The sequence below is a fragment of the Strigops habroptila genome, chromosome 5 (genome assembly GCF_004027225.2).
Source record: "Strigops habroptila isolate Jane chromosome 5, bStrHab1.2.pri, whole genome shotgun sequence".
In the NCBI taxonomy this organism is placed as follows: domain Eukaryota; kingdom Metazoa; phylum Chordata; class Aves; order Psittaciformes; family Psittacidae; genus Strigops; species Strigops habroptila.
In genome coordinates, this window is record NC_044281.2 from 45,723,583 (window position 1) to 45,749,315 (window position 25,733).

Sequence of the window (25,733 nt, forward strand, 5' to 3'; positions counted from 1 at the left end):
CCCAAGCAGCAGTACTACCATGCTGCACATTACCATTGCACCTTTATATTTTTATACATTAGGAAGCAGCATCTTGCAAAAGCCTTACTCGTTACTCAGATGGACTTTCAAGGGAAGCTTCAGTGACATGCCTCCATGCATACCATCAGCATGCACTTGAAAGGATGGAGCTACTTGGCCCTGTACTCTGCTCTGGTGAGAGCCCACCTGAGTACTATGTCCAGCTCTGGAGTCCTCAGAACAGGAAAGATATGACCTGTCGGAGAGGGTCCAGAGGAGGGCCACAAAGATGATCAGATGGTTGGAGCACCATTCCTAGAGGAAAGGCTGAAAGAGTGGAGGTTGTTCAGCCTGAAGAAAAAGACGACTCTAGGGAGACCTTATTGCAGTCTTTCAATTCTTAAGAGAGGCCAACAAGAAAAGTAGGGAGAAACTTTTTAGGTTTTTAGCAATAGGATGAGGGGTAATGGTTTTAAACTAAAAGAGTGGAGATTCAGGCTGGACATGAGGAAATAATTCTTTACAAATGAGGGTGGTAAAATACTGGAACAGGTTGCCCAGAGAGGTGGTGGATGTGCCATCCCTGGAGACGTCCAAGGCCAAGCTGGATGTGGTTCTGAACAACCTGATCTAGTTGAAGATGTTCCTGCTTATTGCAGGTGTTTGGACTAGATGACCTTTGAAGGTCCCTTCCAACCAAAACTATTCCATGATACTGCTCTCCATCTGTATAGGAAAATACACATTCACTGGGCAAAGAGGCTGAGATAAAATAGCTCCAGTGGCTGAATTTCCTCACTTGCCCAATTTCCTTCGCTCGGGAAACCCAAAACACTGCATGCGATTAGTGGAAAAACTGCCATTTTCATATAGTTACTTTCAATTTCTAAAATTAAAAAAAAAACCAAAAAAACCAGACATGTTTAGAAGAAGAAAACCTAATTTAAAGTGCCTACCCAACTCCACCTAAAAGGCACTAGACAGCACCACTATAATAAACTGTTATTCAAGGGACGGCAAATTTACTTAGTATACTAATGTATGGTAATATGTGTGATATAACTCAGCAAAAGGCTGAATGAGACAAAGTGATTTCCTTGACTTGGGACTGCCCAGATGAGGGTGTTATTATCACACAAATTAGTATGACTTGAATGTCTCCCTTTAAATGCATTAGGACAACAATAAAGACAGTTCACCCTAATGTGACCTGCTTCTTCCATAACATTTAACACAGTCAAATTAAAAGGGCAAATCTGTTACCACTGCAAATAAAAAATAATGTACCTCATATTATTTTAGGACTCTTTTTGTCAAAAAAAAAAAAAAAAAAAAAAAAAAAAAAAAAAAGTAGTGGCCAACTAATGCACCCTGTCAACCAGAAAAAGAAAAGAGATCAAGTTCTTGGAACAGGCAAAAACAAATTAGAAAAATCTAATTGCATTGACTTTAAGAAAGCCCAACCTAATTAAGGATTTGTAGCATCAATGTATCATAGTTCACTTCATGCTGCAAAAATTTCTCACTTTTCTGTGTTTCTTAAGAACTGTAGCTTTTCATACACTTTTTATATGGAACAGGACTACAGAAGAAGGAGTTGATTTTTCACTATTTTTTGACAAGGTCCATTAAAGATAATTTGTGCATTAAAACTCCTTTTGTATCCTTTCATATGCATGATCTGGTTTAAAGTGCACATTATTTACAGCATTATATACCTGAAGAGTTAATATTCTGTTCCAGTAACTGTCATCACTGTACTGAAGAGGTGGGGGGTCAACCTCCTCCTGCAACAACAACAGCAACAACAACAACAACAACAAAAAAAAAAAAAGAAGAAGAGAAAAAAAGCCCAAAGTATGCAGCCAATAATTTCGAGGTTAACAAAATAATCTTTGTAGCAATTCCGAGAGATCAAGAAAAGAACACTGTGCAGAGTGAGGTTCTTAACTTGCATGAATTTCTATTGCTTCACCCACAGGTTGAGTTACACTGAGTCAAGGAGTTATGAACATGGCCCATGACAGAAACAATATAGGACAAATCTGAGTTTATCATGTATGATGGGTTCAACTTGGAAGTATCTTTTACCTCCGAGCTACTGCTTGCCAGAAGTGAGGATGAGAGGACACTATGCTGCTCTGTTGCACCACATTTCAAGTAGGAAATAAAGTCTTGGCACTTTGCACCATTAAAGAAGGCCTAACAACTTCTGCCAGAAACAGACTTAATGGACCTGTTACATCAAGCCCAGTAACCAGTGGAAAAGTACTATATGACTGTTAAATTTTCTTGATCAGTGAACATTGTAAATAATTTTTCTTAAAAATGTTGTTTTCAAATGCTGAAATAGCAACAGAGCAGAAATTACACACCCTTATCTTAAACCATTTCCTTATCTAGTAATGCAGTATTAGACTACTGATGTTAAAATTTATTTTTATCAGAAATTATACCCGAGAGATGCTGTAGAATACAGCAGATGAATACACTGCGTTACCATACTATGGCTTCCCCTGCTTCCCTTGACACATGCACCCACACACACACACAGCCCCCCAACTTTCTTACCCCTTAAAAGCAGATTAAGAGGCTCTAGTACCAGAGCAGATGGACTCTGAGTCTACATGCCTGGGTTCAGTTTTTACTCCCCAAGATTAAGCTAAAACTAGAATGGAAGTACACCCCACCCAAAACACTGGCCTAACTCCAAACCCTATCATTAGTCAAACCCAAATCAGACATTTTGGAAACTTCAAGTACACTGAACTTTTTAATATAAAGCAAATTAATTTGCTGATTATGTATGGGTTTATGTTCCTGACTTCACGCACCTAGCAAGAGATTTTCAAAGTAAAAAGGGCAAACGCTCAACACCATTGATCTGCAGCAGAAATAGGCCACCTAGCTAAACCTCCTGCATTTAAATATCCCTTGCCTGAACCCAAAAATGATGGATCACTACTCTTCCCCCTTTCTCATCATAAGCTTCTTATCCCAAAAGAGAAACATCAAAAGAGAAAGACCTTAAAACATTAAGCAAACTGTTAGACTTGCTTTTTTAATAAGAAAAAGAAAATTTAAGACAAAACCAAGTATTTCACCAATAGGATGGTGTTAAGCTTTAGGTCAGGAGTTAATGGTGTTAGAACAAGTCCTAGGGCTAAGGTTAATGATGGTATCTTCCATTATAATCCTAAATGTAAAATACTTGCTATTATTAGAATCTTTTATTCCTAATCCTGTTAAATTTTACTCTCACAGAGACTTGGAGAGTCAGAGAAGTAGAGCACAGGTCAAACAACTTCTCTGTGTTACAAATTTCTAATTCAAATGGAGGTGGTTCTCTGCTGTAAGTTAATTTTCATTTACTCTACTATTTTTTTCCTTCTCCTTTAATCAAAACCAAAATATTTACCAAGAATGGAAAGTCAGTGGAAAAACCACTGGGATTTTACTTCTGTGACTGCAGCCTTTAATAAAAATCAGGGAATATTTGGAGAGCAGGAAAAGGAGAAGAAGGACCACTCAGCAAGCACTCACCACAATGAAGTCAAAGTGCTTATTGGCTGTGTTAGTCCCTGGCTCAGATCCAGCATGCTTTAGTTTCTAGAAATATCTCTTGCATCTTCAATAAACAAGGCTCTTGCATGGTTACCCACTGTGGGGTACATCTTCTTAAGACCAGAGCCAAGAGCTATGAAAAGATCTGGCCACTACTGAACCCCTTCAGACACCCATCCCCAGCAACCTTGCAGTGCTTGCGATCAGCAGGGCTGTTTGCACCAGGACAAACACTGGATTAAGTCCATGCTATGGTCCTGCTGCAATGCAACCAGCTTACGCCAAGGGTGACTACAGGCAGCCAGCACCCAAGAGCCTCAGACTGCCATCCCAACTAGCCACACCCATGGCACCTAGCAAGTGATTTGTCCATTTAACTGTGAACTATATCCTCCATATTCATGGCCCTTGCAACAAAAACTTCTTCAGAAACGCTGCCAATAGCTATCCCAAGGAAAGGTAGCTGGAATGAAGTCAGTTGCACAAGTGTGAACTTAGCCTGGAACCCAGTTGACCATGCTTGGGCTTTTGCCCTCTTAATTTACACATAAGTTTAGCCAGGTCTAGAAGAACACCATAGGAAGTTGCCTCCTTGTAACATACAGCACATATCCTGTAGGTTTCAGTGGTGAAATATGGATGTAAACATAAAGCCTATCTTCATCCCAGCACCAAAGGCTCAGCTCTAGTGTAAATATGGCTATAGGTTATGTAAAAACATTACACAGAAACTTCAGGACCAAACATTAAAAGATGTTCAAGGATATTCTTCAAAGCATTTAATCAAATCTTAAACTTAGAGCTTCAAACACAATTTTAAATATATTTTTGGGGGTATTTTTACTTTGAAAGAATAAGCTTATGTTGGTTCTAGGTAATAAAGTAGTCCCCACTCCTTGATCTCAATTGAATTTAGCAATAATTCTTAAGGTTCTATTTTTTTTTATTTCAAATTTTGTTATGCAAGAATATTTTATCAAGTGACCCAAAATATTTAAGAACAAATCACCCAAGACACACACCAGAATTGTTCTGGTCAAATCAGGACCAGTAGATGGGCATTTGCACCCCCAAGCTGGGTAATTACATGGCTAAACACCCATTTGCACACACAGGGACAGAACCCGCATTCCTCGTGGGCTGCGGGTACAAGTTTTGTGCCAATCTCCAGCATGAGGTTTGCATAGTGTTCACAGCAGATGTGTTGGAAAGGTGAAGGCATAAAGCATTGTACATGCATCTTTGATCCTTTAAAAAAAAAAAAAAAAGAGTCACAGAAGCAAATTGCAACCAAACTGCAATCGTTTCTGCTACCATTACAAAGTGCAAAATATTCTATTAAAAGAGTGCCACTTGAAACATAATGTATTTTAAAATTATTAAAGATGTTTTACTTTAAGAAAACCAGTTAGGAAAAATATAAAACCACTTCAGTGATTTTAAAGGTAATATGCTATACACTGCTATAGTCCAGAAACAAGATCAGTTCCAAATTAAAGCACCTATAAAACATCTGTAGTGCTCTGATAATTTTAAATCACTTTTCACTGCTGAAGTCCAGATTTCCTATCACTTTCAAGCTAAAACACTTATGATAAATTTGAGAGCCCTAATAATTTTAAATCATTGTGTACTGCACATGCTCAGAACCTTGATCACTTCCAAATTCAAGGGCATATAAAAATTTGAAGAGCTTCAATTATTTTAAATCACCATGTGCAGTGTACAGAGTGATTTAAAATTGTTGTAGTGCTTCAAATTTTTTTTTAAGCACTTCAGTTTGGAAGCGAGTCAAGAAGCATTCCAGCCTTGCAGCTCAAGACACACTGGACAGTTTTTAAAATGCAGCACTCCTCAGAACCAGAAATTAAACAAAAAAATTTAAAAATCCCTTTTCTTTGAGGAGGGGAGAGGTGGTAAAAGCAGGGCAATTAAAATAATTAACATCATCAGAAAAAGAGCCAAGGCATTAAAAAGACATTTTAGAACATTGCTTGAAAGATTGGATTAGGATTTTTCTCATATTTCAGCAGGACTGTACAGAGTTAAACATGGAAGACTCCAGTTTCTCCACCCTCAAGTACGATGGTAATATCCTTTTAACCACTTAAGTTTCAATCCTTAGTCTGAGATCCTCTGGCCTTGACTGTTGCTCTGAGAATTACTAATCTCCAAATTTTAGGACTTTGCTGGTTCTTAGTCATCCTGTTTAACATTCATCTCCAGCCAAGAACTGGTTGATGCTTTATTATGACAGTCCTCAGGAATACCAAAATTATCTACCTGGAAGTAGAAACATCTAAATTGGTAGGAACTACCAGTATGTAGAAATATATAAACTACTTATTAGTGTGGACCAGCACTTGGGACCCCTAAGCCAAGCAGGGGATCCCTGATGCCAATGATGAACCCAGGCAGCAATACTCAAGCACCCCCAGCCATGCAGCCCTCCCATCCTGAGTTCCTTCCCAGCTATTTTTAATTGTACCACTTCTTTCTGAATAAAACTGGACTTTATGGAGGGAAGGAGAGAGGTTATTTGTTTAACTCTGTGGTCATCTTTGTTGCCTATAGGTCTGTCTGTGGAACTGAACTGGGCAGTCAGCACCCAGGAATCAGGGTGTTCGTAATTCTGCTTCAGTGAAAACATACTGTCCTGCAGTTAGCAGGAAAAAGAGAAAAAGAGCCTGAAGGCACTGGAATAATTAAGCGAATGCAGTGACAGCTGTGGCAGGTCCCGGGCAGGACTGGCTCCACTGAGCTGAATTAATGGCATCAACAGCCCAGCATCTCCATTAACATTTGATCATTAATTATTACCCTCTGACAGTAAGATCTGAAACCTTCTTATGAGTGGTCTGTTATTAATCTATCTTACCTGCCCTGAAAATCAGGCAGCTCTCCCACCTAAACAGAGTAGCTCTTCTTTGCTTTTATCTCCTTTGAAAACAGCAATGGGTTTCAGGATAAGTTTAATGAATAATACCCACAGAACTACTTTTAAATTAATTGGGTGCATTCTTAAAGCATCAGCAACATTCCTAGCATGTTCTTTTGTTGACTTAAACGTAATGGTTACCTAGTATATGTTACTGGCTGCATGTACTTCACATCCTCAGAGAGAAGAAACATGAGTGCTGTTCTTGAGCTGCCTGTCATAACCTAATGAAGGACTCAAAATGAGGGCTGTGAGTAGCTGTGCTTGTTGGATTTTGGAAGGGGGGAGGTTGTGCTTTTTTCTTTTTGTTTGTTTGAGGTGAGGAGGCTTTTTTGGGGGGAAGGTGATTTTTTTAAGCTCTGTACAGTTGAGAACATCAGCTTGCCAAGCAGTACAGTGACTGATTTACCAAACCAAACTCAGAAATCTGCTGCCAGCAGAAGACCTATTACAGAAGTTAAGCAAAATTCTGTACCTCTAGATTAAAAAAAACAAACAAAAAAAAAACCCCACCATAAAAATAAAACCAAAACAAAAAAACCCACAAAAACAAACAAACAAAAAAAACCCCCACAAAAAATCCCAAACAAACAAAAAAATCAGGCTTTTTAAAAAATGGAAAAAAATAATGAAGGCTTAATTACATCACTAAATTTGCATTTAGCAACCTTTGCACAGACTTTTGGTTCATTCTCTTGTTAAAAGGAGTTATAACGTGTTAATTTTGTTTGTTTGGAGTTTTTTCTCCCCTCTTTTTTAACTTGCCAGCCCTATGAATACCAGTCAGGAGAAAGGAAGCAGAAATTACAGTGAATCTAACTCACACTGCTGTAAATCAGAAGTGAATGTTTCCCAGCCCGAGCACATCAGGCTTACTGCAGCATCACAGAGGGTCCATGGATCTTCCCCTCCACCAGTCCATCTGCCCCCACCTCCCTGCCTCCTTTTCTTGCTAAAGGACTTGCAAGTACTGAATAAAAACCAAATCAGATTAGTTGCCTCTTTGACCTTTTCTCAAAGCACAGGGCTGCAGAAGATGTCTGGGCCAGGTCTCTCGCAGTACAGTGGCTTTTCTGATAAGAAAGGTAAATGGACATGGAGCAACAGGGACCTCATGAGTTATTGGCAGGGGACAGGAGGAAGGAGAGAAAGAGGAAGAATGTACAGGTGGCTAGAAACCACACAGCCTGCTGCCCTCCTGCGCCCGAGCTGCCTGGCACTGATGAAAAAGAGAAAGGGTTCAAACTGGAGGACAGGGAGGGATTGGGTTTCCCCTCCTTCCTGGGTACACCAGAGCATGGGCCCCAGGGCATTACAGGGACCCACTGCACTCCCCTGCAAGGCCAGTTGTCCTGCAAGCATGGCACTCTGCGTGGTTTCTTTGGAAGCAATTTCTTTTACAAAGTTTTAGGACCTGTGAGGGGATTAAAAAAAAAAAAAAAAAAAAAAAAAAAAGGAAAACAAAAAAGAAAAATCCCAAAACCCAAAAACCCCCAACATTTTACAAATAAAATTTAAAAAAAATTTTCTATGTATTAAGATACAGTCTCCTTTTCAGAGGCATAGCTGCTCATACTGTTTCAGAGCTAACATAATAGGATATGTATTTTCAAAGGGGGCTGTGTTTCAGACCAGATGGTTTCTGTCTTCTCATAGAGACACAGAGACTACACAGTTGTAGCAGTGTTCGGCACTGAGGCAATGGCACCCACATTTTGGGGACAAACAAAAGGATGATTCGTGAGAATTTCAGTGTAACTTAGAATGGGTTTTTTTTTCAATCCTCTAGTGTCACAGTTTGCTGTGAAACTGGGTATCATGTATCATCACAAGCAATCACGCAAGCCTTATTCTGGTTTCACAAATACACCTATTAAAAGAACAGTGTGACAACATGCCCAGATTAGCCAGATAACGGGCAACAACTCTCCCACAGCCCTGATTTTTCAGGAATTGCCAGCATTTCATAATTAAGCAATATCTTCCAACAAAGTATTTCAAAAGGTTTGAAATATCCTCCAAAAAAAGAACACAGTTGCTGGTTTTGATAGCCTGAGAAACATGTACCTGAAAATTAAGAGCTAGACAGTTTTTTACTGTAGACATCTGACCCTAGATATTTGCAATCTAATTTTCAAAAATTATTAATTCCTTAAGTCCTTATCTTCTGCTGGAAACACAGCAAGTACAGTATTGCAAAGTCAGAAGCTGCTGTGAGTACACCTCGCTCAGGTGCTCAGAGCTAAAACCAACTTTTTGAAAGCACCCGTCTCAAAGACCTACCTTTAGGTAGGTCAAACAGCCTTGTCATAAAAGCATCCATGAACATTTTCCACCTTAACCATGGAAATCTGGGAGACATAAGCAGATGTGTTAGTTGAAGAGCAAGAAACAGTAAGAATGAGGCAAAAGTCTCAGTTATGGCATGCATGAAAAGTCAATGGTTTTGCTCTGACCCCTTGCTTCCAAAGGTGAGACTGGAATTAATTTCTGTAACCCTACAGGGAGTTTTACTGCTTTCCAACCTTACAGGTATTTGGGAGTTTATTAAAGAAAAACCCACACAAGATGAGAAATTTCTTAGAAAACTCGGGATAATTAAATGCCCAGGAAATTGTGTCCTGTGCTTTTCTCCTTTCTAGTAAAGCACTTTTAATGCAGGGGGGAGTATTTCACTAAAAAAATGCCATGCAAAGTTGTTATACATATTTACACAGAGCTCAAAACTTTTCAATAATTCAACTTTTTCCATTACCATTACCAGTCAAAACCATTCTTTTCCTTGATGTCCTCATATAGGAAAAATTACAGATTAAGCATTTTCTAATTTGATTTAGTGAAGAGACATGTTCTTTTCAAAATAGGTCAATTAGCCACCCCTTCCAAAGCTCTCTAACATCATAAAAACATCACAGAGCATCTTAGAATGAAATACATAAACAAATGCAAACAAATACTAGATTCAGAAACATATTTAACTAGTCTGAAATAACCTGATTAGCTGGAGACCCAGAGCCCATTGTCCACAGACATTGCTGATATTCATTTTTATTACCAACTTCCAAAATAAATTTGTATCATAGCATTATCTGTGCAAGCAGGATATAGTGTGCAAGCGTGACACCTTGATTAAAACACTGCACATCAAGTTGTAACAAAGCAAAAAAGCTCACCACTCTTCCCCCATACCCTGTGGGTAACCAAAGCAAGCTGAACTAAACCAGAAACAACCCCTACACCAGCTAGGGTTTTGGCAGCAAAACAAGTGTGGGAACATGGGTCTTGAGGACATTACCAGTGATCAGATCAACTTTTTAGAGTTTCTCCTGGCAATTAGTTTGTGCAATTATACATGAGCCAGACAAGAGTTCAAATGACATGCAAAAATCCACATACATGGCCAAATTTTCACAAATATTCTGCAGATTATCTATCACCTCAGTAAATCCTTCCTTTTCAGCTGTTCTTGATCCATAATGTTGAAGTGTAATTAATGCCACATATGAACTCGATATATTCAATTGTTATGAATACCAAAGATTTACTAAAGCGATCAAAATATTACTAGCATTGGGGGTTTTACTGGCTTTACAAAGAATTGTTTTGGATTGGTCTTAAAACAAAAGGATCAGGTTAACCTCTAATTGCAAAGTTATAGATCTGAAATTCATGCAGAGAAAAAGCTCTCTGATGAGTAGCTTGAATTCCTTTCAAATATTTGTTGCATTCAGAGTGAACTGGGTACTTGCTTAAAGTAAGCAAGCTGAATAATTCTGAAGTCCCTAAGCAAGCCAATAACTTCCCATTTCTTTCTCCAGAATGCAACACTTTCCAAATAGTTTCAACAGTAACAATATGCAATACACAATTTTTAAATCTGAACTGTAAGCAGAGTAGGGAGAAAGAGAGACAGTTTCTACTTCTGAGAAGTTATCCAGTATAGAGAGCCTTCAGACACATTCCCATTTCTAAAGAGCAACTGACTACATTAAAAAAAATATTTTTAATCATGTTCAGGGTTTGGCAAAAAAACAGACAGATGGGAAGTAGGTCTCCAGTTTCCTCGTGCTACTGGATAAATATAGCAAAGTTTCTTCACAGTCCATACATAATAGACAACATGCCTCTCTGTCTGGTCACCTGTGCAAGCAAGTAGGCAGAACCTGAGGGTTAGGTCCTGCTCCAACTTTCCTCAGAATAATAACAATGAAATTCTGGCCTCAGAGTAATTCAGATCAGTTATAAGAGAGGATGCCAGACCCTAGATTTTTATTTTTTTCTTTTTTTTTTTTTTTTTTTTTTTTTTTTTTTTTTTATGAGCCTGCTGCTTAAACTAAACTTTTTGGAGCTATAGCTGTATAGCTGTGTTACAAAATCATCATGACGTTCATTAACAAGCTCATGTTTTGTTTAAGAAGCCCAGCTAACCATTTTTTAGGACAGCCCACATCTGGTGCTGTAGGAATGCACCAGCCAGCCAGCAACAAGACAAGTCTTAGTCATAAAAGAAAAACTTGGTCTTTAGTGATAAATCATCAAGAACATGTTTTTCATGGAACATGTATTGTGCCAACTAATAGCCCTCTAGTCACTTCGATGCCAACCAAATGAAATACAGATTAAACAAAGTATATTTCCTATGCCATTGAAAGCAAACAATTAAATGAATTCAAATCACTGCGCTATGTACACTGACTGGTGCCATGGGGAAGAGAGCAGGGCACAGGCACACGGTAAAACAGACTTGGATTTGCTCTAATGGGTTGCAAGGTGCTCTGTAAGCTTATGCACATTTCTTCTCTTGCACCAAGTACCTGTAGGACCATCCTGGGAAGACATCTGTGTCCTGGAGGACACAAGGCAGGACAAAACACATTGCCTTCAGCCTTGTCTGGCCCTTGTAACCCTAACCATTCTATGATTCTATCATGTGTTATCCACTTCCCTTTAAACACCAAATCACTCACAATTGTGCATTAGGACAGTAAAAATGGTACCAAAAGCTGTTACCGCCTGACAAACTTCATTGCTTCTGCAAAACCAAGATAGTGTCATTCTTTGGCTTTAGCTGGCAGCTGCACTTCTAAGTTCAGTAGAAAATTCATGGACCAAGTATTTCCCAATCTTTAGACTTCTGCACACTGCCCAGATTTATCCATTGATCTGGCTTGATTTTGAACTGCTGACCTGTAGCCAGAGGTCCACAGTCCATTATCAGTCAAGTCTCCTGAACCAATAAGATGGCTGTATAACATCAGAAACCACATTACTAGGGCCTGCATCCCCAAAACCATTAGCTGTTTTCAGATCTTAACCACCTATGCTCAGTAAAACCCCTGTTTTAAGTTTCTAAGCATTGTAATATTATCTATTTTTTCTTGACAAAAATGCTTTCAAACATAGGCCAAATTCATCTCTGTACTATTAGTGCAAGTGCAATTACAACACGAAGAACCTCTGTCCTCCTTCATTTTAATGATCAGATTAGTAAAACTATAGAGGCTCTCAAAACTCAATTTGTAACCATCTAATTTTCTATGGCTTTTCTTAGTCAGACAAAGAAAGATTGCTAACAGTGGATAGTAACTCCAGAAAACACAATTCAAAGCTTTCTGAAAACTGTATTTCTCTCAGATTATATACAAACCAATATAACTGCATCCTGAATCTCAAGCTGTCCAAAGTGACTAGTTATTAAATCAATGGGCAGCAATCTTTCACAATTCAGGTTGCAAATCCTGTGTCACTGTGCATAAGTTCCTGACTTTCTACTTGTTCATCATGGGTTTCCTTCATTTATTGTTTAATAAACTGTTTCTAGGAGCTCTAATTGTAAACATTTTTTAAAGATACCAAACCTAGAAATGTGCTAGAATGTTTCCCACCTAAAGTTTTAAAGAGTTTACAATACCTTCGGCCCATATGCTTCAAAAACGTTATCCTCAATTATGTAACAGGGGGTACACTGCTGATATCTGTTAACAGCTAGAACAGCTGTGGTTTTCTGCTTTTTTTGTGCTGCTCAGGAGAAGCAGCAAGTTCAGCTTCCTTTTTTTTAATTTGGTTGCAAAACCTCTGAGCCGAACAGGTGTGTGCAATCACAAACCACAGCGATGAGTCCAAACTGCTGCTTTTCTAAAAATTCCACTTGTCTGTGACACACACTGGTCAAGGTTGCACAACCTTGTTTTCCACAGGCTGTTTCTGATGATTCATTGCCCTCATGGAGGTGAATTTCAATTATCGTTAATATGCTTTTTTTGCTGGTATTGTACTAAGAACTTCCCCATTTTCATTTCTTCTCTTCCTCCCCCATCCCCAGCTCTCCTAAATCAAGCAAGTTTCCTTGTGAATCAAGAAACTGACATGAACATCATAAAGGAGACTTTTCTCTTTTTTATTCCCAGAGCAGACTATGATAGCAGAAAGTTCCCTATGACTTCATCCTTGTTGGTCTCTTTCAAAGCGCTCTTCATTCCTTTACCTGTCACTAACAGTTAGCAACAGCTAAACACTTACTGATGTTGTGGGATTGCTTTTGCAAGAGACACCTGTGTAGTGCTACAGAGCTAATTTCACATATAAATTAGCTTATACTTCTACTGGAATCAAATGATTCTGCCATAAACTTGACTGCCCCACAGTTCCTGCAATGCAGAAATGTGAATTTAAATAAATAAATAAATAAATAAATAAAATCTCCGTTCCTTACTTTTCACATCATCTGAGGTTTTCTTACTTCATCTTAAAGGAAAAGCTGTGAAAAAAACACCAACAAAAGCTTAAAGAGCCAAATTTTTTACTACTTTGTCAATATAACCTGTTTCCTTTCCCTATATCTCCATCTCCACCTAAGTATCAGCATCCTACTGTAAATAAGAGGAAATGTCTGGAAAAATCTGGGTCTCCAGTTCAGATGATACCAAGAACAGCAATTGTGAAAGCTGACATCAGGCAGGTCTCACTTTTATCTTTTCACAAATCCTCTCTGTAAATACATCAGACAGGTGATATCAAAGGTAATAGCAGCTGCTTCTGAGCGACCACATGGGAAGATCGGAATCAGTGCCTAGAGCGCAGCTATTTGCTCAACATGCATGGTTGACCCTATGTTGGTTCCTACAAATATTTAAATAAAGTATCACTTGGAGCAGAAACTAGGTTTTCCTTCATGGAAGCTGTGCCTTCATAAGGCTTTCCAGATGTAAGTGTTTATGGGCACTCCTACATCCATGGAGTAGCCAAACTAGCCAGAGGGAAGAGCTTCAGAAGGAAGGGTTTGGACCTCCACTCCCCCATCTGCATTCTTTCACTCTACTCATGGTTTCTGAGAAGTCCTGCCTGGCTGACACAATAGGCAGCCAATGCGGCAGGGAAGCAGGGGAAGCCCTGCTCTGTATTGCCTGCTGCACTTGAGCAATTCTGGAGTTCTCAGAAGCACTTGCAGTTTATCAGCTTACATGTTGTATCTAAGGAACTTAGGTCTATTCAAAAGTTAAGTGGACGCAGAACCTAGGGGTCTGATTTTGATTTTTTAGATTTCTAAGGCTAAAGCCCAGATGGACACTTAAGCTCAAGTCTTTTTCTAGGGTCAACCTACAAAATCTCAAAAATCCCAATTGCCCTGTACCTGTATTTTTAGACAACTAATTATCTTCAAAGACCTAAGCTTGTTCCATGCTGAAAGTCCACATGAAGCTGCTGCTGAAGAAATCTGAACACCTCATCCGCGGGTCATACCTTAGTAGTGAACACATTTCCTACAACTCTCCCAAAACAGCACGGAGACCTCCACATGCTTTCTCTTACAAACCCCTATGGATATCCTGCAAGTTGCATAGGCTGCCCCTTTGCAAAACCAAAGTCATTACAAAGAAGCCAGACCAAAATACAAGACCATGAGTTTTATTTCAAAGGAAGTTGTATGGCAAAGTTCAGGACATGTAGAAAGAGGGAACAGAAACTTTTTTTTCTAAACTTTTCATTTGGATCCTCATGACATTTGATTTTGCAAGTACCTAAGCAAAGATACGTGCACACTGCACAAACACAGGCAGAGAACCTGTGATTCACTGGCCTGTAGTCTGTATATTGAACTCTGGCATCATAGGGTGTATAATTGCAGTCATTCTACCAACTTGTAGCCAAATAGCCAAGGAGAAGATCTGTACAGAAAACAACCAGAGAAACAACCACCAAGATTTGTCAGCCTCATCTGTTTTACAAAAGGGACATAAATCTCCTGATTCATCATGCAGATTCTGAAATTCAATCAACACTGACCATTACAGCATATGTTATATGCTACTTAGCAACAGAGGGAAAAATAAATCTCCTTACTAACGATGATGACCCAAGCATTGTTTGTCGGCAGAAGATGCTGCAGCAAGACACCTATTCCACATTTAATACCTCCACAGTTAATACATTTCATTCACTGCTCTAATAGTTAATGGATATTTTTACAGATGGCAGTCTACTCTCTTGCAGAGGCCAGCATTTACAACTACATATAAAATAATGATCATCATCAACACCTTAACTTCAGAAGTATTACAAGCACCCCTACCTAGGTGCATCTTACATACATAGAATGCATACAATAGGATCATTATTGGTGTATCTTTGCCAGCACAATTTATAATGAGACCATAAGAGTATGTATCAGTCAGCACCTGCAGTGTTACTCATCCGCCATTTTTTTTCCTCATACAATAGCGATGCATTTTAAATAGGTGTATTAGACAAAGCATAATTCACAGCACTCTAATGGCCCAGAAATGGCTTCCAGTCTAGGAAACAGACAAAGCCTTCTAGGCAGTAAAATACATATTGGAGAAAGATGACACGCATGACACAGACAGATTATCTTAAATATCAGGTGAAAATTACATCTTACTCTGCGATCCAGCAGTACAGAAAGTCTGTTCACCTTATTTAAGTATCCTAAATCCCACTGTAAAGTAGGTAGCATTATATGATATTTACTTATGAATCTACAAAAAAAAAAAAGAAAAAAAAATTTGCCTGGAGTAGCATTAATTACAACCATTTTCTCATTCACATCCTCCATCCTCCCCCCAGCCTCCCCAGAAAAAGCAGAGGTTTCCTGCCACAGGAATTAAAAACCCCACCCAAACACAACACACCAAACAAATAATCACTACACAGAGCACACACCAGGAAAAAAATAAAAGTCTATCTTCTCAATAGGGTCAGAAAGCAAGGGCTTCAATTCATTAGAGAAGACAGCTTCCTTCACTTTACATCACCTCAAGGCTACTATTCAGAATGTAACTTTTCACATTCCCACCAGGGCAAGCTTTATTGCTGCTTCTCCTCAGAAGGATATGAGCAGCATTGATTTTTAGTTATCTTTCTTAGTCTATGTCAGTACCATCACATGCATTAATATATAATATCATAATTGCCCCAACGTGTTGAAATTTTAAACTGCTGTGGAAAATTCAAGGGGACAACAAGGAAGTTTGGCACTCAAATAAATCGTGACCATTTGCAGCAGTGAGCTGCCAAGCCAGCTTTTTGGCAACAGACAGTAGAAAGGAGTCCCAACCAATTTATGGGTGTCCAGAACACAGCAGATGCACGAGGTTAGTGACTAAATCACATTCAGGCAGGTTGGGCAATTTATTTATCACATTTTTCAATTTATGTGTAAGCAGCATATTGTATAACATAGTAAAAAACAGAGATTCCTAGAAGGGAAGGGGAAAAAGTTACTAGAATTCCTTTTTGAGAATTAAACTTGAAGAGCTTTTCCCTCCCCTTCAGCAATTCCACTGGAATAGCTAGTGTCGGTAAGGTATATTTGCACATGATTTTTTTCCTAGAAAAAAAAAGAGTATTTTGAGTCAATTTGGCTACATCTATAGTGATGTGTAAGCATTTGTACTGCTGGTTAAATTCTTTGATTGCTTCTCATTAGGGATCAGAGAGTAGTGATTTGGAATTTCAAACACTTCAAGTTCAGGCCAAATCCAAATTTATGTCAGTCCAATGTAGGGTTTGTAATTTAATTTAAGGCCATGGCTACAACTCACAAAAGTGGAGGTGTGATCAGATTGCATATTGGACACTGAATTGTGGAAATGAGCTCAAGGAAAGAGAGGATGTTACTGTATTTACTGGCTTCATCTTTTGGTGGAGAAATTGAGGCTACAGATTCTGCCCAGTACGTATGTTTCCATAACATTTTTATATACATTTTACTACACTCCATCTGGTTCTAAACTAGATGTGCCATAATAGAGGTCATCATCTCCTGTCTGAATCCTGCTGCGTCACACAGTTTTAGTTACAACATTGAATATTAGCTCAATGATAAACCCTTCTTTCTGTTACAGATACAGGTTCAGATGAGACCCTCATTTGACTTTCAAGTTTTCACCAAGACTTTAGAACTCTATCCTGTCAGACGAATATCTGGATTTTTTGCTAAAACAGCACTCTCAGCAAATAGCACATTTCAAAGGGCAAAGGGGAGGAGGTTAGTATCAAAAAAGTATAGTTTTAATGTTTAGCTTACAAACTATACTAGCAATGGAACAGCATAAGTTCCTAGTGCCATAGACACTCTTTTCTGCTTGCTTAGCAGTAATCAGCAATAACATACGCAGCTAAGAATTGTTTTGAACTGCAACTCCTCCTCCCATGGAAAAAACAATTCTTCTCTAAATGGCACTGAATATGTCCCATTTTATGCCATGTGTGCATATGTATGCATGTGTATATATTTAAAATAAGTCATCAATTTTAATTCTGTAATGTGTCAGAAGTGTTAAAAAATTCTGCTAAAGACTTAAGCACCGGGGAAAAAAAAGTTACCAGAAATATCACTAAGTATATAAAATAAAATTTGAGAAGTGAAAACAAATTTCAACGTTTCCACAAAAAAATTTGAGGTGCCCCCTAGTAAGATGGTTATGTAGGCATTAAATACCAGGTGAGCAGACCATCCAAAAGTCCAAGCAGATGCTAGACAGCTAGTAGCTCCTGAGAAGCCCCCCTAGAGTGCAAGGTGACATCACTTCTTTCCCCAAGCTATTCTGTATTTTGTTGTTATACCCTGTATTGAGGTCTTGGTTCAAGGCACATTTTAATTAATCACAAACCTCATCTCTGGCAAAAACACAAGTGTTGCTTAGACTTTAATGCCCCCAAAACCAAGCAAGCAAGCTCTCTGTTCATAGTTTCATGGAGGTATCCTCTACAGTGGGTCCATTGCAGCCTCCACCAGCCGTGGAGATGTTGCTGGACTTCTCTGCTCAATAGCTGAAACCTCTCTTGCTCCTGCTCTGTGACACCTCACTTGCTACAACATTCACTGTCCCCATCCATCAGCATTATAAAGCTCACTTTCTCCTACTTTCAGTTAAAAAGTTATATTTAGCTTAGGCTCAACACTCCTGTTTTTGATATAGCCTCTTTACTCCATATTCAAAGGTAATGGGTTCTTCTATTAAAATTTTATCAGACATCTATAAATGCAGCAGTTGCTTTAGACTACCTCACACAAAGGGAAGAAAGAGGGAGAGACTGATAAATCTTATAGAGTTTATTATTAATACAGGGAGAATTTCCTTTGTTTGTTGTGATGTGTTTTATTGGTGTACTCACCGTGGTTCAATTTAGATTAAAAAGTAGGAAGATTATTGTTTCCCAAGCAACAAGTATCATAAATAAACACAAGGAGAGAAATTCTTGTATTTATATCCCAGAGAGAGATGCCAAACTATCTACAAATAGGCAGGCTAAAAGGAAAATTAGAGTACCTACAGGTTCATGGGTAGCATGTCTATGTTTTACTGCCCTCGACAAACACAACTGCTAGGTTTTCTTGAGTTTTGATCCACTGTAGTGCTGGCACTGCACTGTGTCAGGTTATGCTGGGTCACATCTCATCTGTGATGTGACATAACATGACATAACTCAATGTGATGCGATGCACAGAATAGGCAAGTGCCCACAGGAAGCATATACTTCATGACTATGAGCAAGTTGTTCAGCACAGCAGGTACAGCGCTCTGAGCCATCTCTGCACATCCGTTGATGTAGATAATTAGTATATAAAACAATGCTTTGCAATATGCTCATTCCAACTCAGTTGTTCCCTATAAACTATACCCCTAAAAATATTTTATGGAATAATCTCAGCCAATAATCTCCATGTTTGGGTGTTATGGTTTTATAGAGTGAAATCACCTACCTCAATAAACCATGTTACACCTTCATTTGGGATGCAGTATTCAAACATCAGTATACAAATGGGTGGAAAGGGCATCAATTAAGTAGATTTTACATTTTACTTTGATAAATCAGCCTTTCTACAATGTTTTCATGGCCTGAACCTAACATTTATATCTAGAATAGCACTCACTTCACCCCTGAGAAGGCCACCCAGCCCACCAACTGAAGTGTTAGTGGTTACCTCTTTATGGTAAGTGAGAACCAGCTACACTACAATTCATTACCAAAAAGCCTACCATGAAACAGAAAACTTTGCATGCTTCTGCAAACTGACACATTGTGACTTATCATACAAATAATTTTACTGTTTCTGGTTATTAATTGACAAAAACTTCTATGGCACCTTTCATTATAATTGTCATTTGCTTTTCTTATTAATTACCATAAAGATCCTAATGGATTAACATAGTTCATGGTATTTGGATGAAGGTCTGCTAATCTTTTTCCTAATCTATGCATTGAAAAGCATGCTGTAAACCCAGGCAATTTCAAATCAAAAAATACCAGTAAACCCTGCCCATTTCTCAGTTTAGAGGCAGTTACTATCAAATTTATTTTTAGTCAATTGTTTTTATTGGAAGTGCCAACAAAAAGAATGGTGCAGAATGCTATTCCACATTATATATTATTAGCTGCCATATGAATAGTCATTTTAAAGAGATACAAATCTTTCTTCTGGTCACACAACCACAAGATACTGCAAGGTTATTTGCTTATGCAGTTCTCAAGTAAAATATACAGAAGATATTGAGAGTTCCTGCTGACCCCCAAAAAAACTTGTATCACCTTTGTGAACAGAGGACTAAGGGTAATGCACTGGTCTGTAAAGACACCAGAAGGCCTCTCTCACCTCCACCCACGCTATGCAGATTCTCTTCTGCCTTTGAAGATATTTAATCAGAGGAAAATGCTCTTGAGCTCCAGGAGCAAGCAAGGTTTAACACCATTATGAATCTGAGCAGCTCACACATGCAACGGCACATTGTCAGCAAGCTACAGGTGTGCGTAAGACAAGGCAGGAGAAGCACATGTGTGACCTCAAGGGGAAAGGGCGATAACAGCCCGAGTCAGAAAGCATTCAGCCCAAGGTGCCCTTGTTTTATATTTAGGTATTCCTTGCCTATAGTTTTAAAAGCATGTGTGCAAAATGAGCAGCTTTATTTTGCCCTTACAGGAGAGATGTTCCCAGCCAGCCAAAGGGGGATGATGTACTGTAGACTGACAAGGGCTGCTAGGCTCGATCACCACAAGTGTTTCAAACTGTGGGAGAGCTAAACAGAGTGAGAACGTTTTATTTTTAAAAAGCCTGGCAAGCCATGCTCCCCATATAGCTCACTTCCTCCCAGAAACTTTTCCTAAAATATTTTTGTTTGATATTTTGATCCAAGTCCTTATCAGATCCAAATTCAAGGCTCCTGACATCTGCTCCCATCCCTTCTGCTTCCCTGGGCAGGGAAGAAGTTAAAGCCTTCAAAGGAGGTAACTGCTGCCTCTTCAACCTGCTGGCAAACATGCTTGGGGTAGTGACAGTGGACTGCTTTTGACTGTCAGCGTTATAAGCTACTGCCCACTTCCCTGAGATGAAGCCCTGCCTTATGCTTGGAAAGAGTAACCCTTAACAGTACATTGTAACAGCGATGATCCTGTTTAAAGGCAGATTTTTGTATGTAATACTTGTGCTGCAGAAGAACGCAAAAATAAGAATCAGCATTATTGGCACTGGCAGCAATGCATATGATCATTTGCCAAAAACCTTCTCTTATTAATAGACACTGATTTCAGTCAGTCTTTGTCTAGCCAAATTTAACTGTTTGAGCTGGCATTTCTATGCCAGGTGTATGTTTTAGAGACAGATCTTTGGAGACACTTCAGCTCAAAAAAGTTGAGGCATTTCTGTGAGAGGAAATGCCTTGCCGAGGATAACAGCTACACTTACTCTTGCCAAAGATCCTGCCACTATTCAGAGTGGAAACTTGAGATTGAGTGGAAGCAGCGGAAGCTCTTGACCCATTTGACTTTGGCCAGGTAGAGATGTATATAAGAAAAAGTTTAATTTCCTCCTGCCTCCCCCCCCCCTTTTAAATCTAAAAAGTTTTGTGCTGAGCTTCGGCTGCAGGACTGAAAGAAGTTATCACCAGCAGATGCTGCCCCCATCTCCAAGGCAGGGCTGGGCACCCAGTGCAAACCCAAATTCAAGCTGTCAATGCTCTTCAGCCAATTAAATAAAAGAGCGGCTGGGGGGAAATCTGAGTAAACTAAGAGCGGGCTAAACCAGGAGAGAGGTGGGAAAAGAAAACCCAATCAAGACCAGGTAAAACGCTCAGTATCAGAAAGGATGAAAAAGCTTCTGGATAAAGCTTCTCCAGACCCCAGAGCCAGGCGCCTCTCCAGAACATACCGAACAGCCCTAGGTAAAAACCATTCCACAAGGGAAATGGGATGTGCTTGGATTTTAAACTCACAAAGAACACAGTTTTTCCACAGAAAAGCCCACATGAAAGAGTTTAGAGCATTGATGCTTGGCTTCTCAAACTACGGGCTTTCTGTTTCTCCCTCCTTTTCACAGAAACATCTGTCTTGCTGAAACCTCTGCCTCCCTCACGTCATCCTTCCAAACATTTACCCTATTGAGTACTGCAAAGTATGTGATCAAACCATATCATAACGTATACACATGAAAAGGCCACTACATATGTATACAATTAAGGTCACAGGCATTTTCTGATTTTTGAATCGCAGGCACTGAAAGCTTTTTATGTTCAAAGCGATGTACAAACATACAATATACACATGCAAAAGCCTCCCCCTGGGATAGGGTGTATATGGGAGAAGCATCCTACACAGAGGCAAAGTCTCAATGGAGTCTGTGGGAGCTGCAGGGTGCTCAGCACTTTTGAAAAACAGAACACTTATATTTAGACTCCTAAATGAACTTCACAGCCTAAACTTAGCCTCCTATTTCTGACATCAAATTTAAATTAAAAAAAAAAAAAAAAAAAAAGAAAATCCATATGAGACTCCAAATTTAGAGCTGGGTACCTCAACATAGTTATTTCAGAGTGAAATGTAAACCTTGCACTTCGGCCCACATTCCTATGAAGTTGATTTCCAAAAGAGGAACCGATCAAGCATGGAAGATTTTAAAAGGAAAATAATAATCCAGACTTGCTCATATGAATTCTTTGCATCCTGCTTTACTGCTAGCTGCCAGTCAGTTGGTTTGGACCTCACTTGCAGCCCTCTTACACTGCTGCAACTCCATCAGCTCAGAGCTGGCTATAACAAAAGCAAGATTTTGCGAAATTTCCAACTCGATATCAGATGCTAAATCATATTTCCAAGGGGAAAAGTGGCATTTAAAAGTTTCAGTTCCAGCAGTCACTAAGTTCCTAAACCCATGCTAAAGTTTTACATACCTTTCAATTTTGACTCATATAAAATATCACTGTGCAAATATTTTCCATTTGCAGAAGTCACCTGTTCCTGACAGCTTCTCAGGGAATTTTTCTTCACATGTAATACAATCTAAATGTATGTGTTGCATTAAGTTGGGTTATACCAGGTCATGCCACCTGACACAGTATATCCCAACATAATCTAACGTGATGCAAATCACTCATTACAACAAACCGAACACACCAAAATCCCAGTTTTCCTCCCACCTCACAGACAGCTGCAGTAGATAAAGTGTCTATATTGTCATAAATGGCCAGGTGAGCACCTGTGTTTTGATGCTATTTCAAGGCATTTCAATACACCTCTATTTCCATGGTGGCCACAGCTACAACCCTAGTTTGCTGATACTAGTGGTGGAAGAAAGGGAAGTTTTATGACTTAGAGAATATTTCCTAATTTTAGCTAACATAAGCTACAGCAAAAGGAAAAGTGTCAGAAATATTATAGCATGCTCATAAAATTCAATACAGGTCCAAAGCTCAGTGAAAACCAGCTTGATGAGGCAGAGGAACAGGTGGGAGACCAGGGAAAAGGATCGGCTGTCCCAGGAGGTGAACTCAAGCCATGGTGCAAATCCATTCCCATAGGGGCTAGATTTCAGGTTCTCCCACCTCAGCTAAAGAAATAGAAATTGGTAATTCTGCATTGCTTTGCCAACTCTACCTAGCTGAGGATGATCAGCCTCTTTTACCAGCTCCTCTGCTGCTCCCTGCATAAAATAGGGCAGGCAGAAGGAGAGATAACCTAAGTGTAGGTTGTCTCCTGTAACAGCCATGCTCCCATCATTTGGAAGCAGCACAGAAAGGCCTGTATACCCCATTCACCGTGCACAGAGTTTCATCTACATGCAGTCCTTAGAGCTGGCAAAATTATTCTTGGGGTTTTAAAGCAGGCAGTGAAAATCAGCAGTTCTTCCATAAATATTAAACTATCACACTCATTATGACAAAGGCATCTGCTGAAGGCGACTATTTGTCTGAACATCCCACACAGCGTAGGTAGAACATGGGTTATGTTAAGAGCCTGTTGTAGGATGCAGTCTTGTATCATTTTATAAAGTATGAATTTTACATCCAAGGGGTAAGCTTAATATCATGAATTATAACCATAGTAAATTATTGCTGATTTTTTTTTTCAGTTCTGTAATTTTAAAGTTGTCTACCTATCTACTAGAACTGCAATGAGTTGAATTTAATTGCTGACAGATTTGCAGATATAGTAATAAGAGCATCTTGTGAACCAGCTACAAATGGACACTTACAGCACCAGGAAAATAACACCCCTTTACACCGAAACAAATAATTGCACGTGATGTAAAAATATAGACTCAGACACAATTTTTACAACCCTGCTTATAATTTAGATTATTTCAGCTGAACTGGCTTTAAAGTCAAATTCATGAGACTGTAGGTACTGTATCATTGAACATTAATTCAATAATGAGATCAACAATTACACTTAAAGATTACTTAGCACTTCAGCACTGTGGGCAAATTCCTTTTGATCACCTATACCATGATATTCATTATTTTCTTTGATGGTTAATAAGACTGGAATTCTTGTTAAAAAGAATAAGATGGAGTATAATATTCATACCTTATTACAAAACACATTAGCAAATCAGAGCACCTACATTAAAGAGAAAACATTATCAATATTTGATGTTTGTCTTTACCATCTAGTTGCATTTTTAACATTAATAAAACTTTTGACCCCAAAACCATCGCAGTATCCAGAAATGCAATTTTTTGCCCACCAGACCCACATGCAGGCCATTTTGTCGCACATCTTTGTTTCCTTCTTTGTGTGGCCTATAGAAAACAAATTAGCATTTGCAAACCACAGTGTAATTTCAAGAAGTGAGTGCTGGGAGACATTTTAGTAAGCAAGGAGAAAGCAGTTATTTGACTTGGAGATTTCAACACTATTCTAAGTTGGGGGGAAAATGGCATGAAGACATTGTGCTAGGCAACAGCTCATGTAAACATTTCCTATGACAGTCTTTCATCATATATAGGAACATTTACACTGCCAGATCTTGTCTTCTTTAAAAATGTCAGCTCGGTAAGTTTGATGCACATGTGCTCCTTCTGTAAGTGTCTGCTCAGGCAGACAGTTTACTAATTTGTGGCTCAGTAAGCCTTTCACTGCACCAAGCACCTTGAGGTTAGCACATCTCTAATCATTATTTGATAACAGAAATCTGTAAGCATCACATCCCTGGTAACAAGAACACTGTAACTTAGCAACCAGCCTTGATATTCAAACAATTTCATTAAAGCGTAGCACCTCTTAGCAGGTGGGTGAGCTTGGGTGTTGATAAACATTTATAACATGATCAACCATTGTGTTTGCCAACACTATAATCATCATGACAAATTTATGAATTTGTTTACAGGCTCTTATGTACCAACCTAAGTAGGTAAACTACCTTATAGCACACTTCTATATCTATAGAGGCACATTCAGAGATTTGATGCTTCTTTAAATTGAGCATATTGGGTAAAAGGTTAGCAGATGAACATCACATGTCACTGTAAAAATCACCATTTAAATTAAACCACAAAGGATGTGTTAGAGCAAGGGCAAGGATTATATTTCACTCCCAGGAGAGCAAGGAAATTTAAAGTTGAAACTGTCTGTAATTTACCCCCAGACCCCTAGCAGGGCATGTACGTGGACACGATGCCCCAGCCCCATACATAAGAACCTCACCATCACAGGGCAAGCAGCAGGAATCAGAGGGTCACTGCCAGCCCACAACAGGTAGAGGTGGCTTCCAGGCCCTATCCAGAGTTTGGCAATGCTGCCAAAGAGAGATACACAGGATAACCCATCTGCCTCCCAAGGGCAACAAGCAGGGCTCAAATTATTTCAGTTCGTCAAATACCCTACAGCATACCTACGCTAAAGGAAGATGGCATACTTTTGAGTAAGCAAATACATTATCTTATTTTGGAAATGCAGCTTGGACATCCTCAGTCATAGTCAGCAAAAAGGGCTCATATCTTTTTAAGTGGAACCATTATAGAGCAGAATGGCCAAATTTTGCTTATAGAAACACACGAAATCTTTCAGTTCTGGGTTAGAGAGCCCTGCCCCTTGTTATCCCAACAAAGTTCATCATATAATGCACTTCATAAACTATTTAGCTTCAAGTTTTAACCCCATAATTTCCACTGGATTTTTTTTTACAAAACTTCACTCCTTGGATAATTTGAGGTCTCCTAATCTAGGGTCTTATTTTATTTATGGCTCCTGAATATTTGTTTTTTTCTCGTGCCAATAGTGTCATTTAACTGAGATCACTCAATCCTTCTTGGTTTTCGCATCCCATCCCTCCCTTTCTTGCCCTTTTCCTCCCACCCAAAGCAGTCATGACCTCTCAGTCTTCATTGTTGCTAGGCTAAACAAATTGTGCTCTTTCATGGTTGTATTACATCAACACAACCCTGTGGAGGGCAATAGGTTTACTCTTTCGTAACCAAAACCAGCATCTGATCTCATG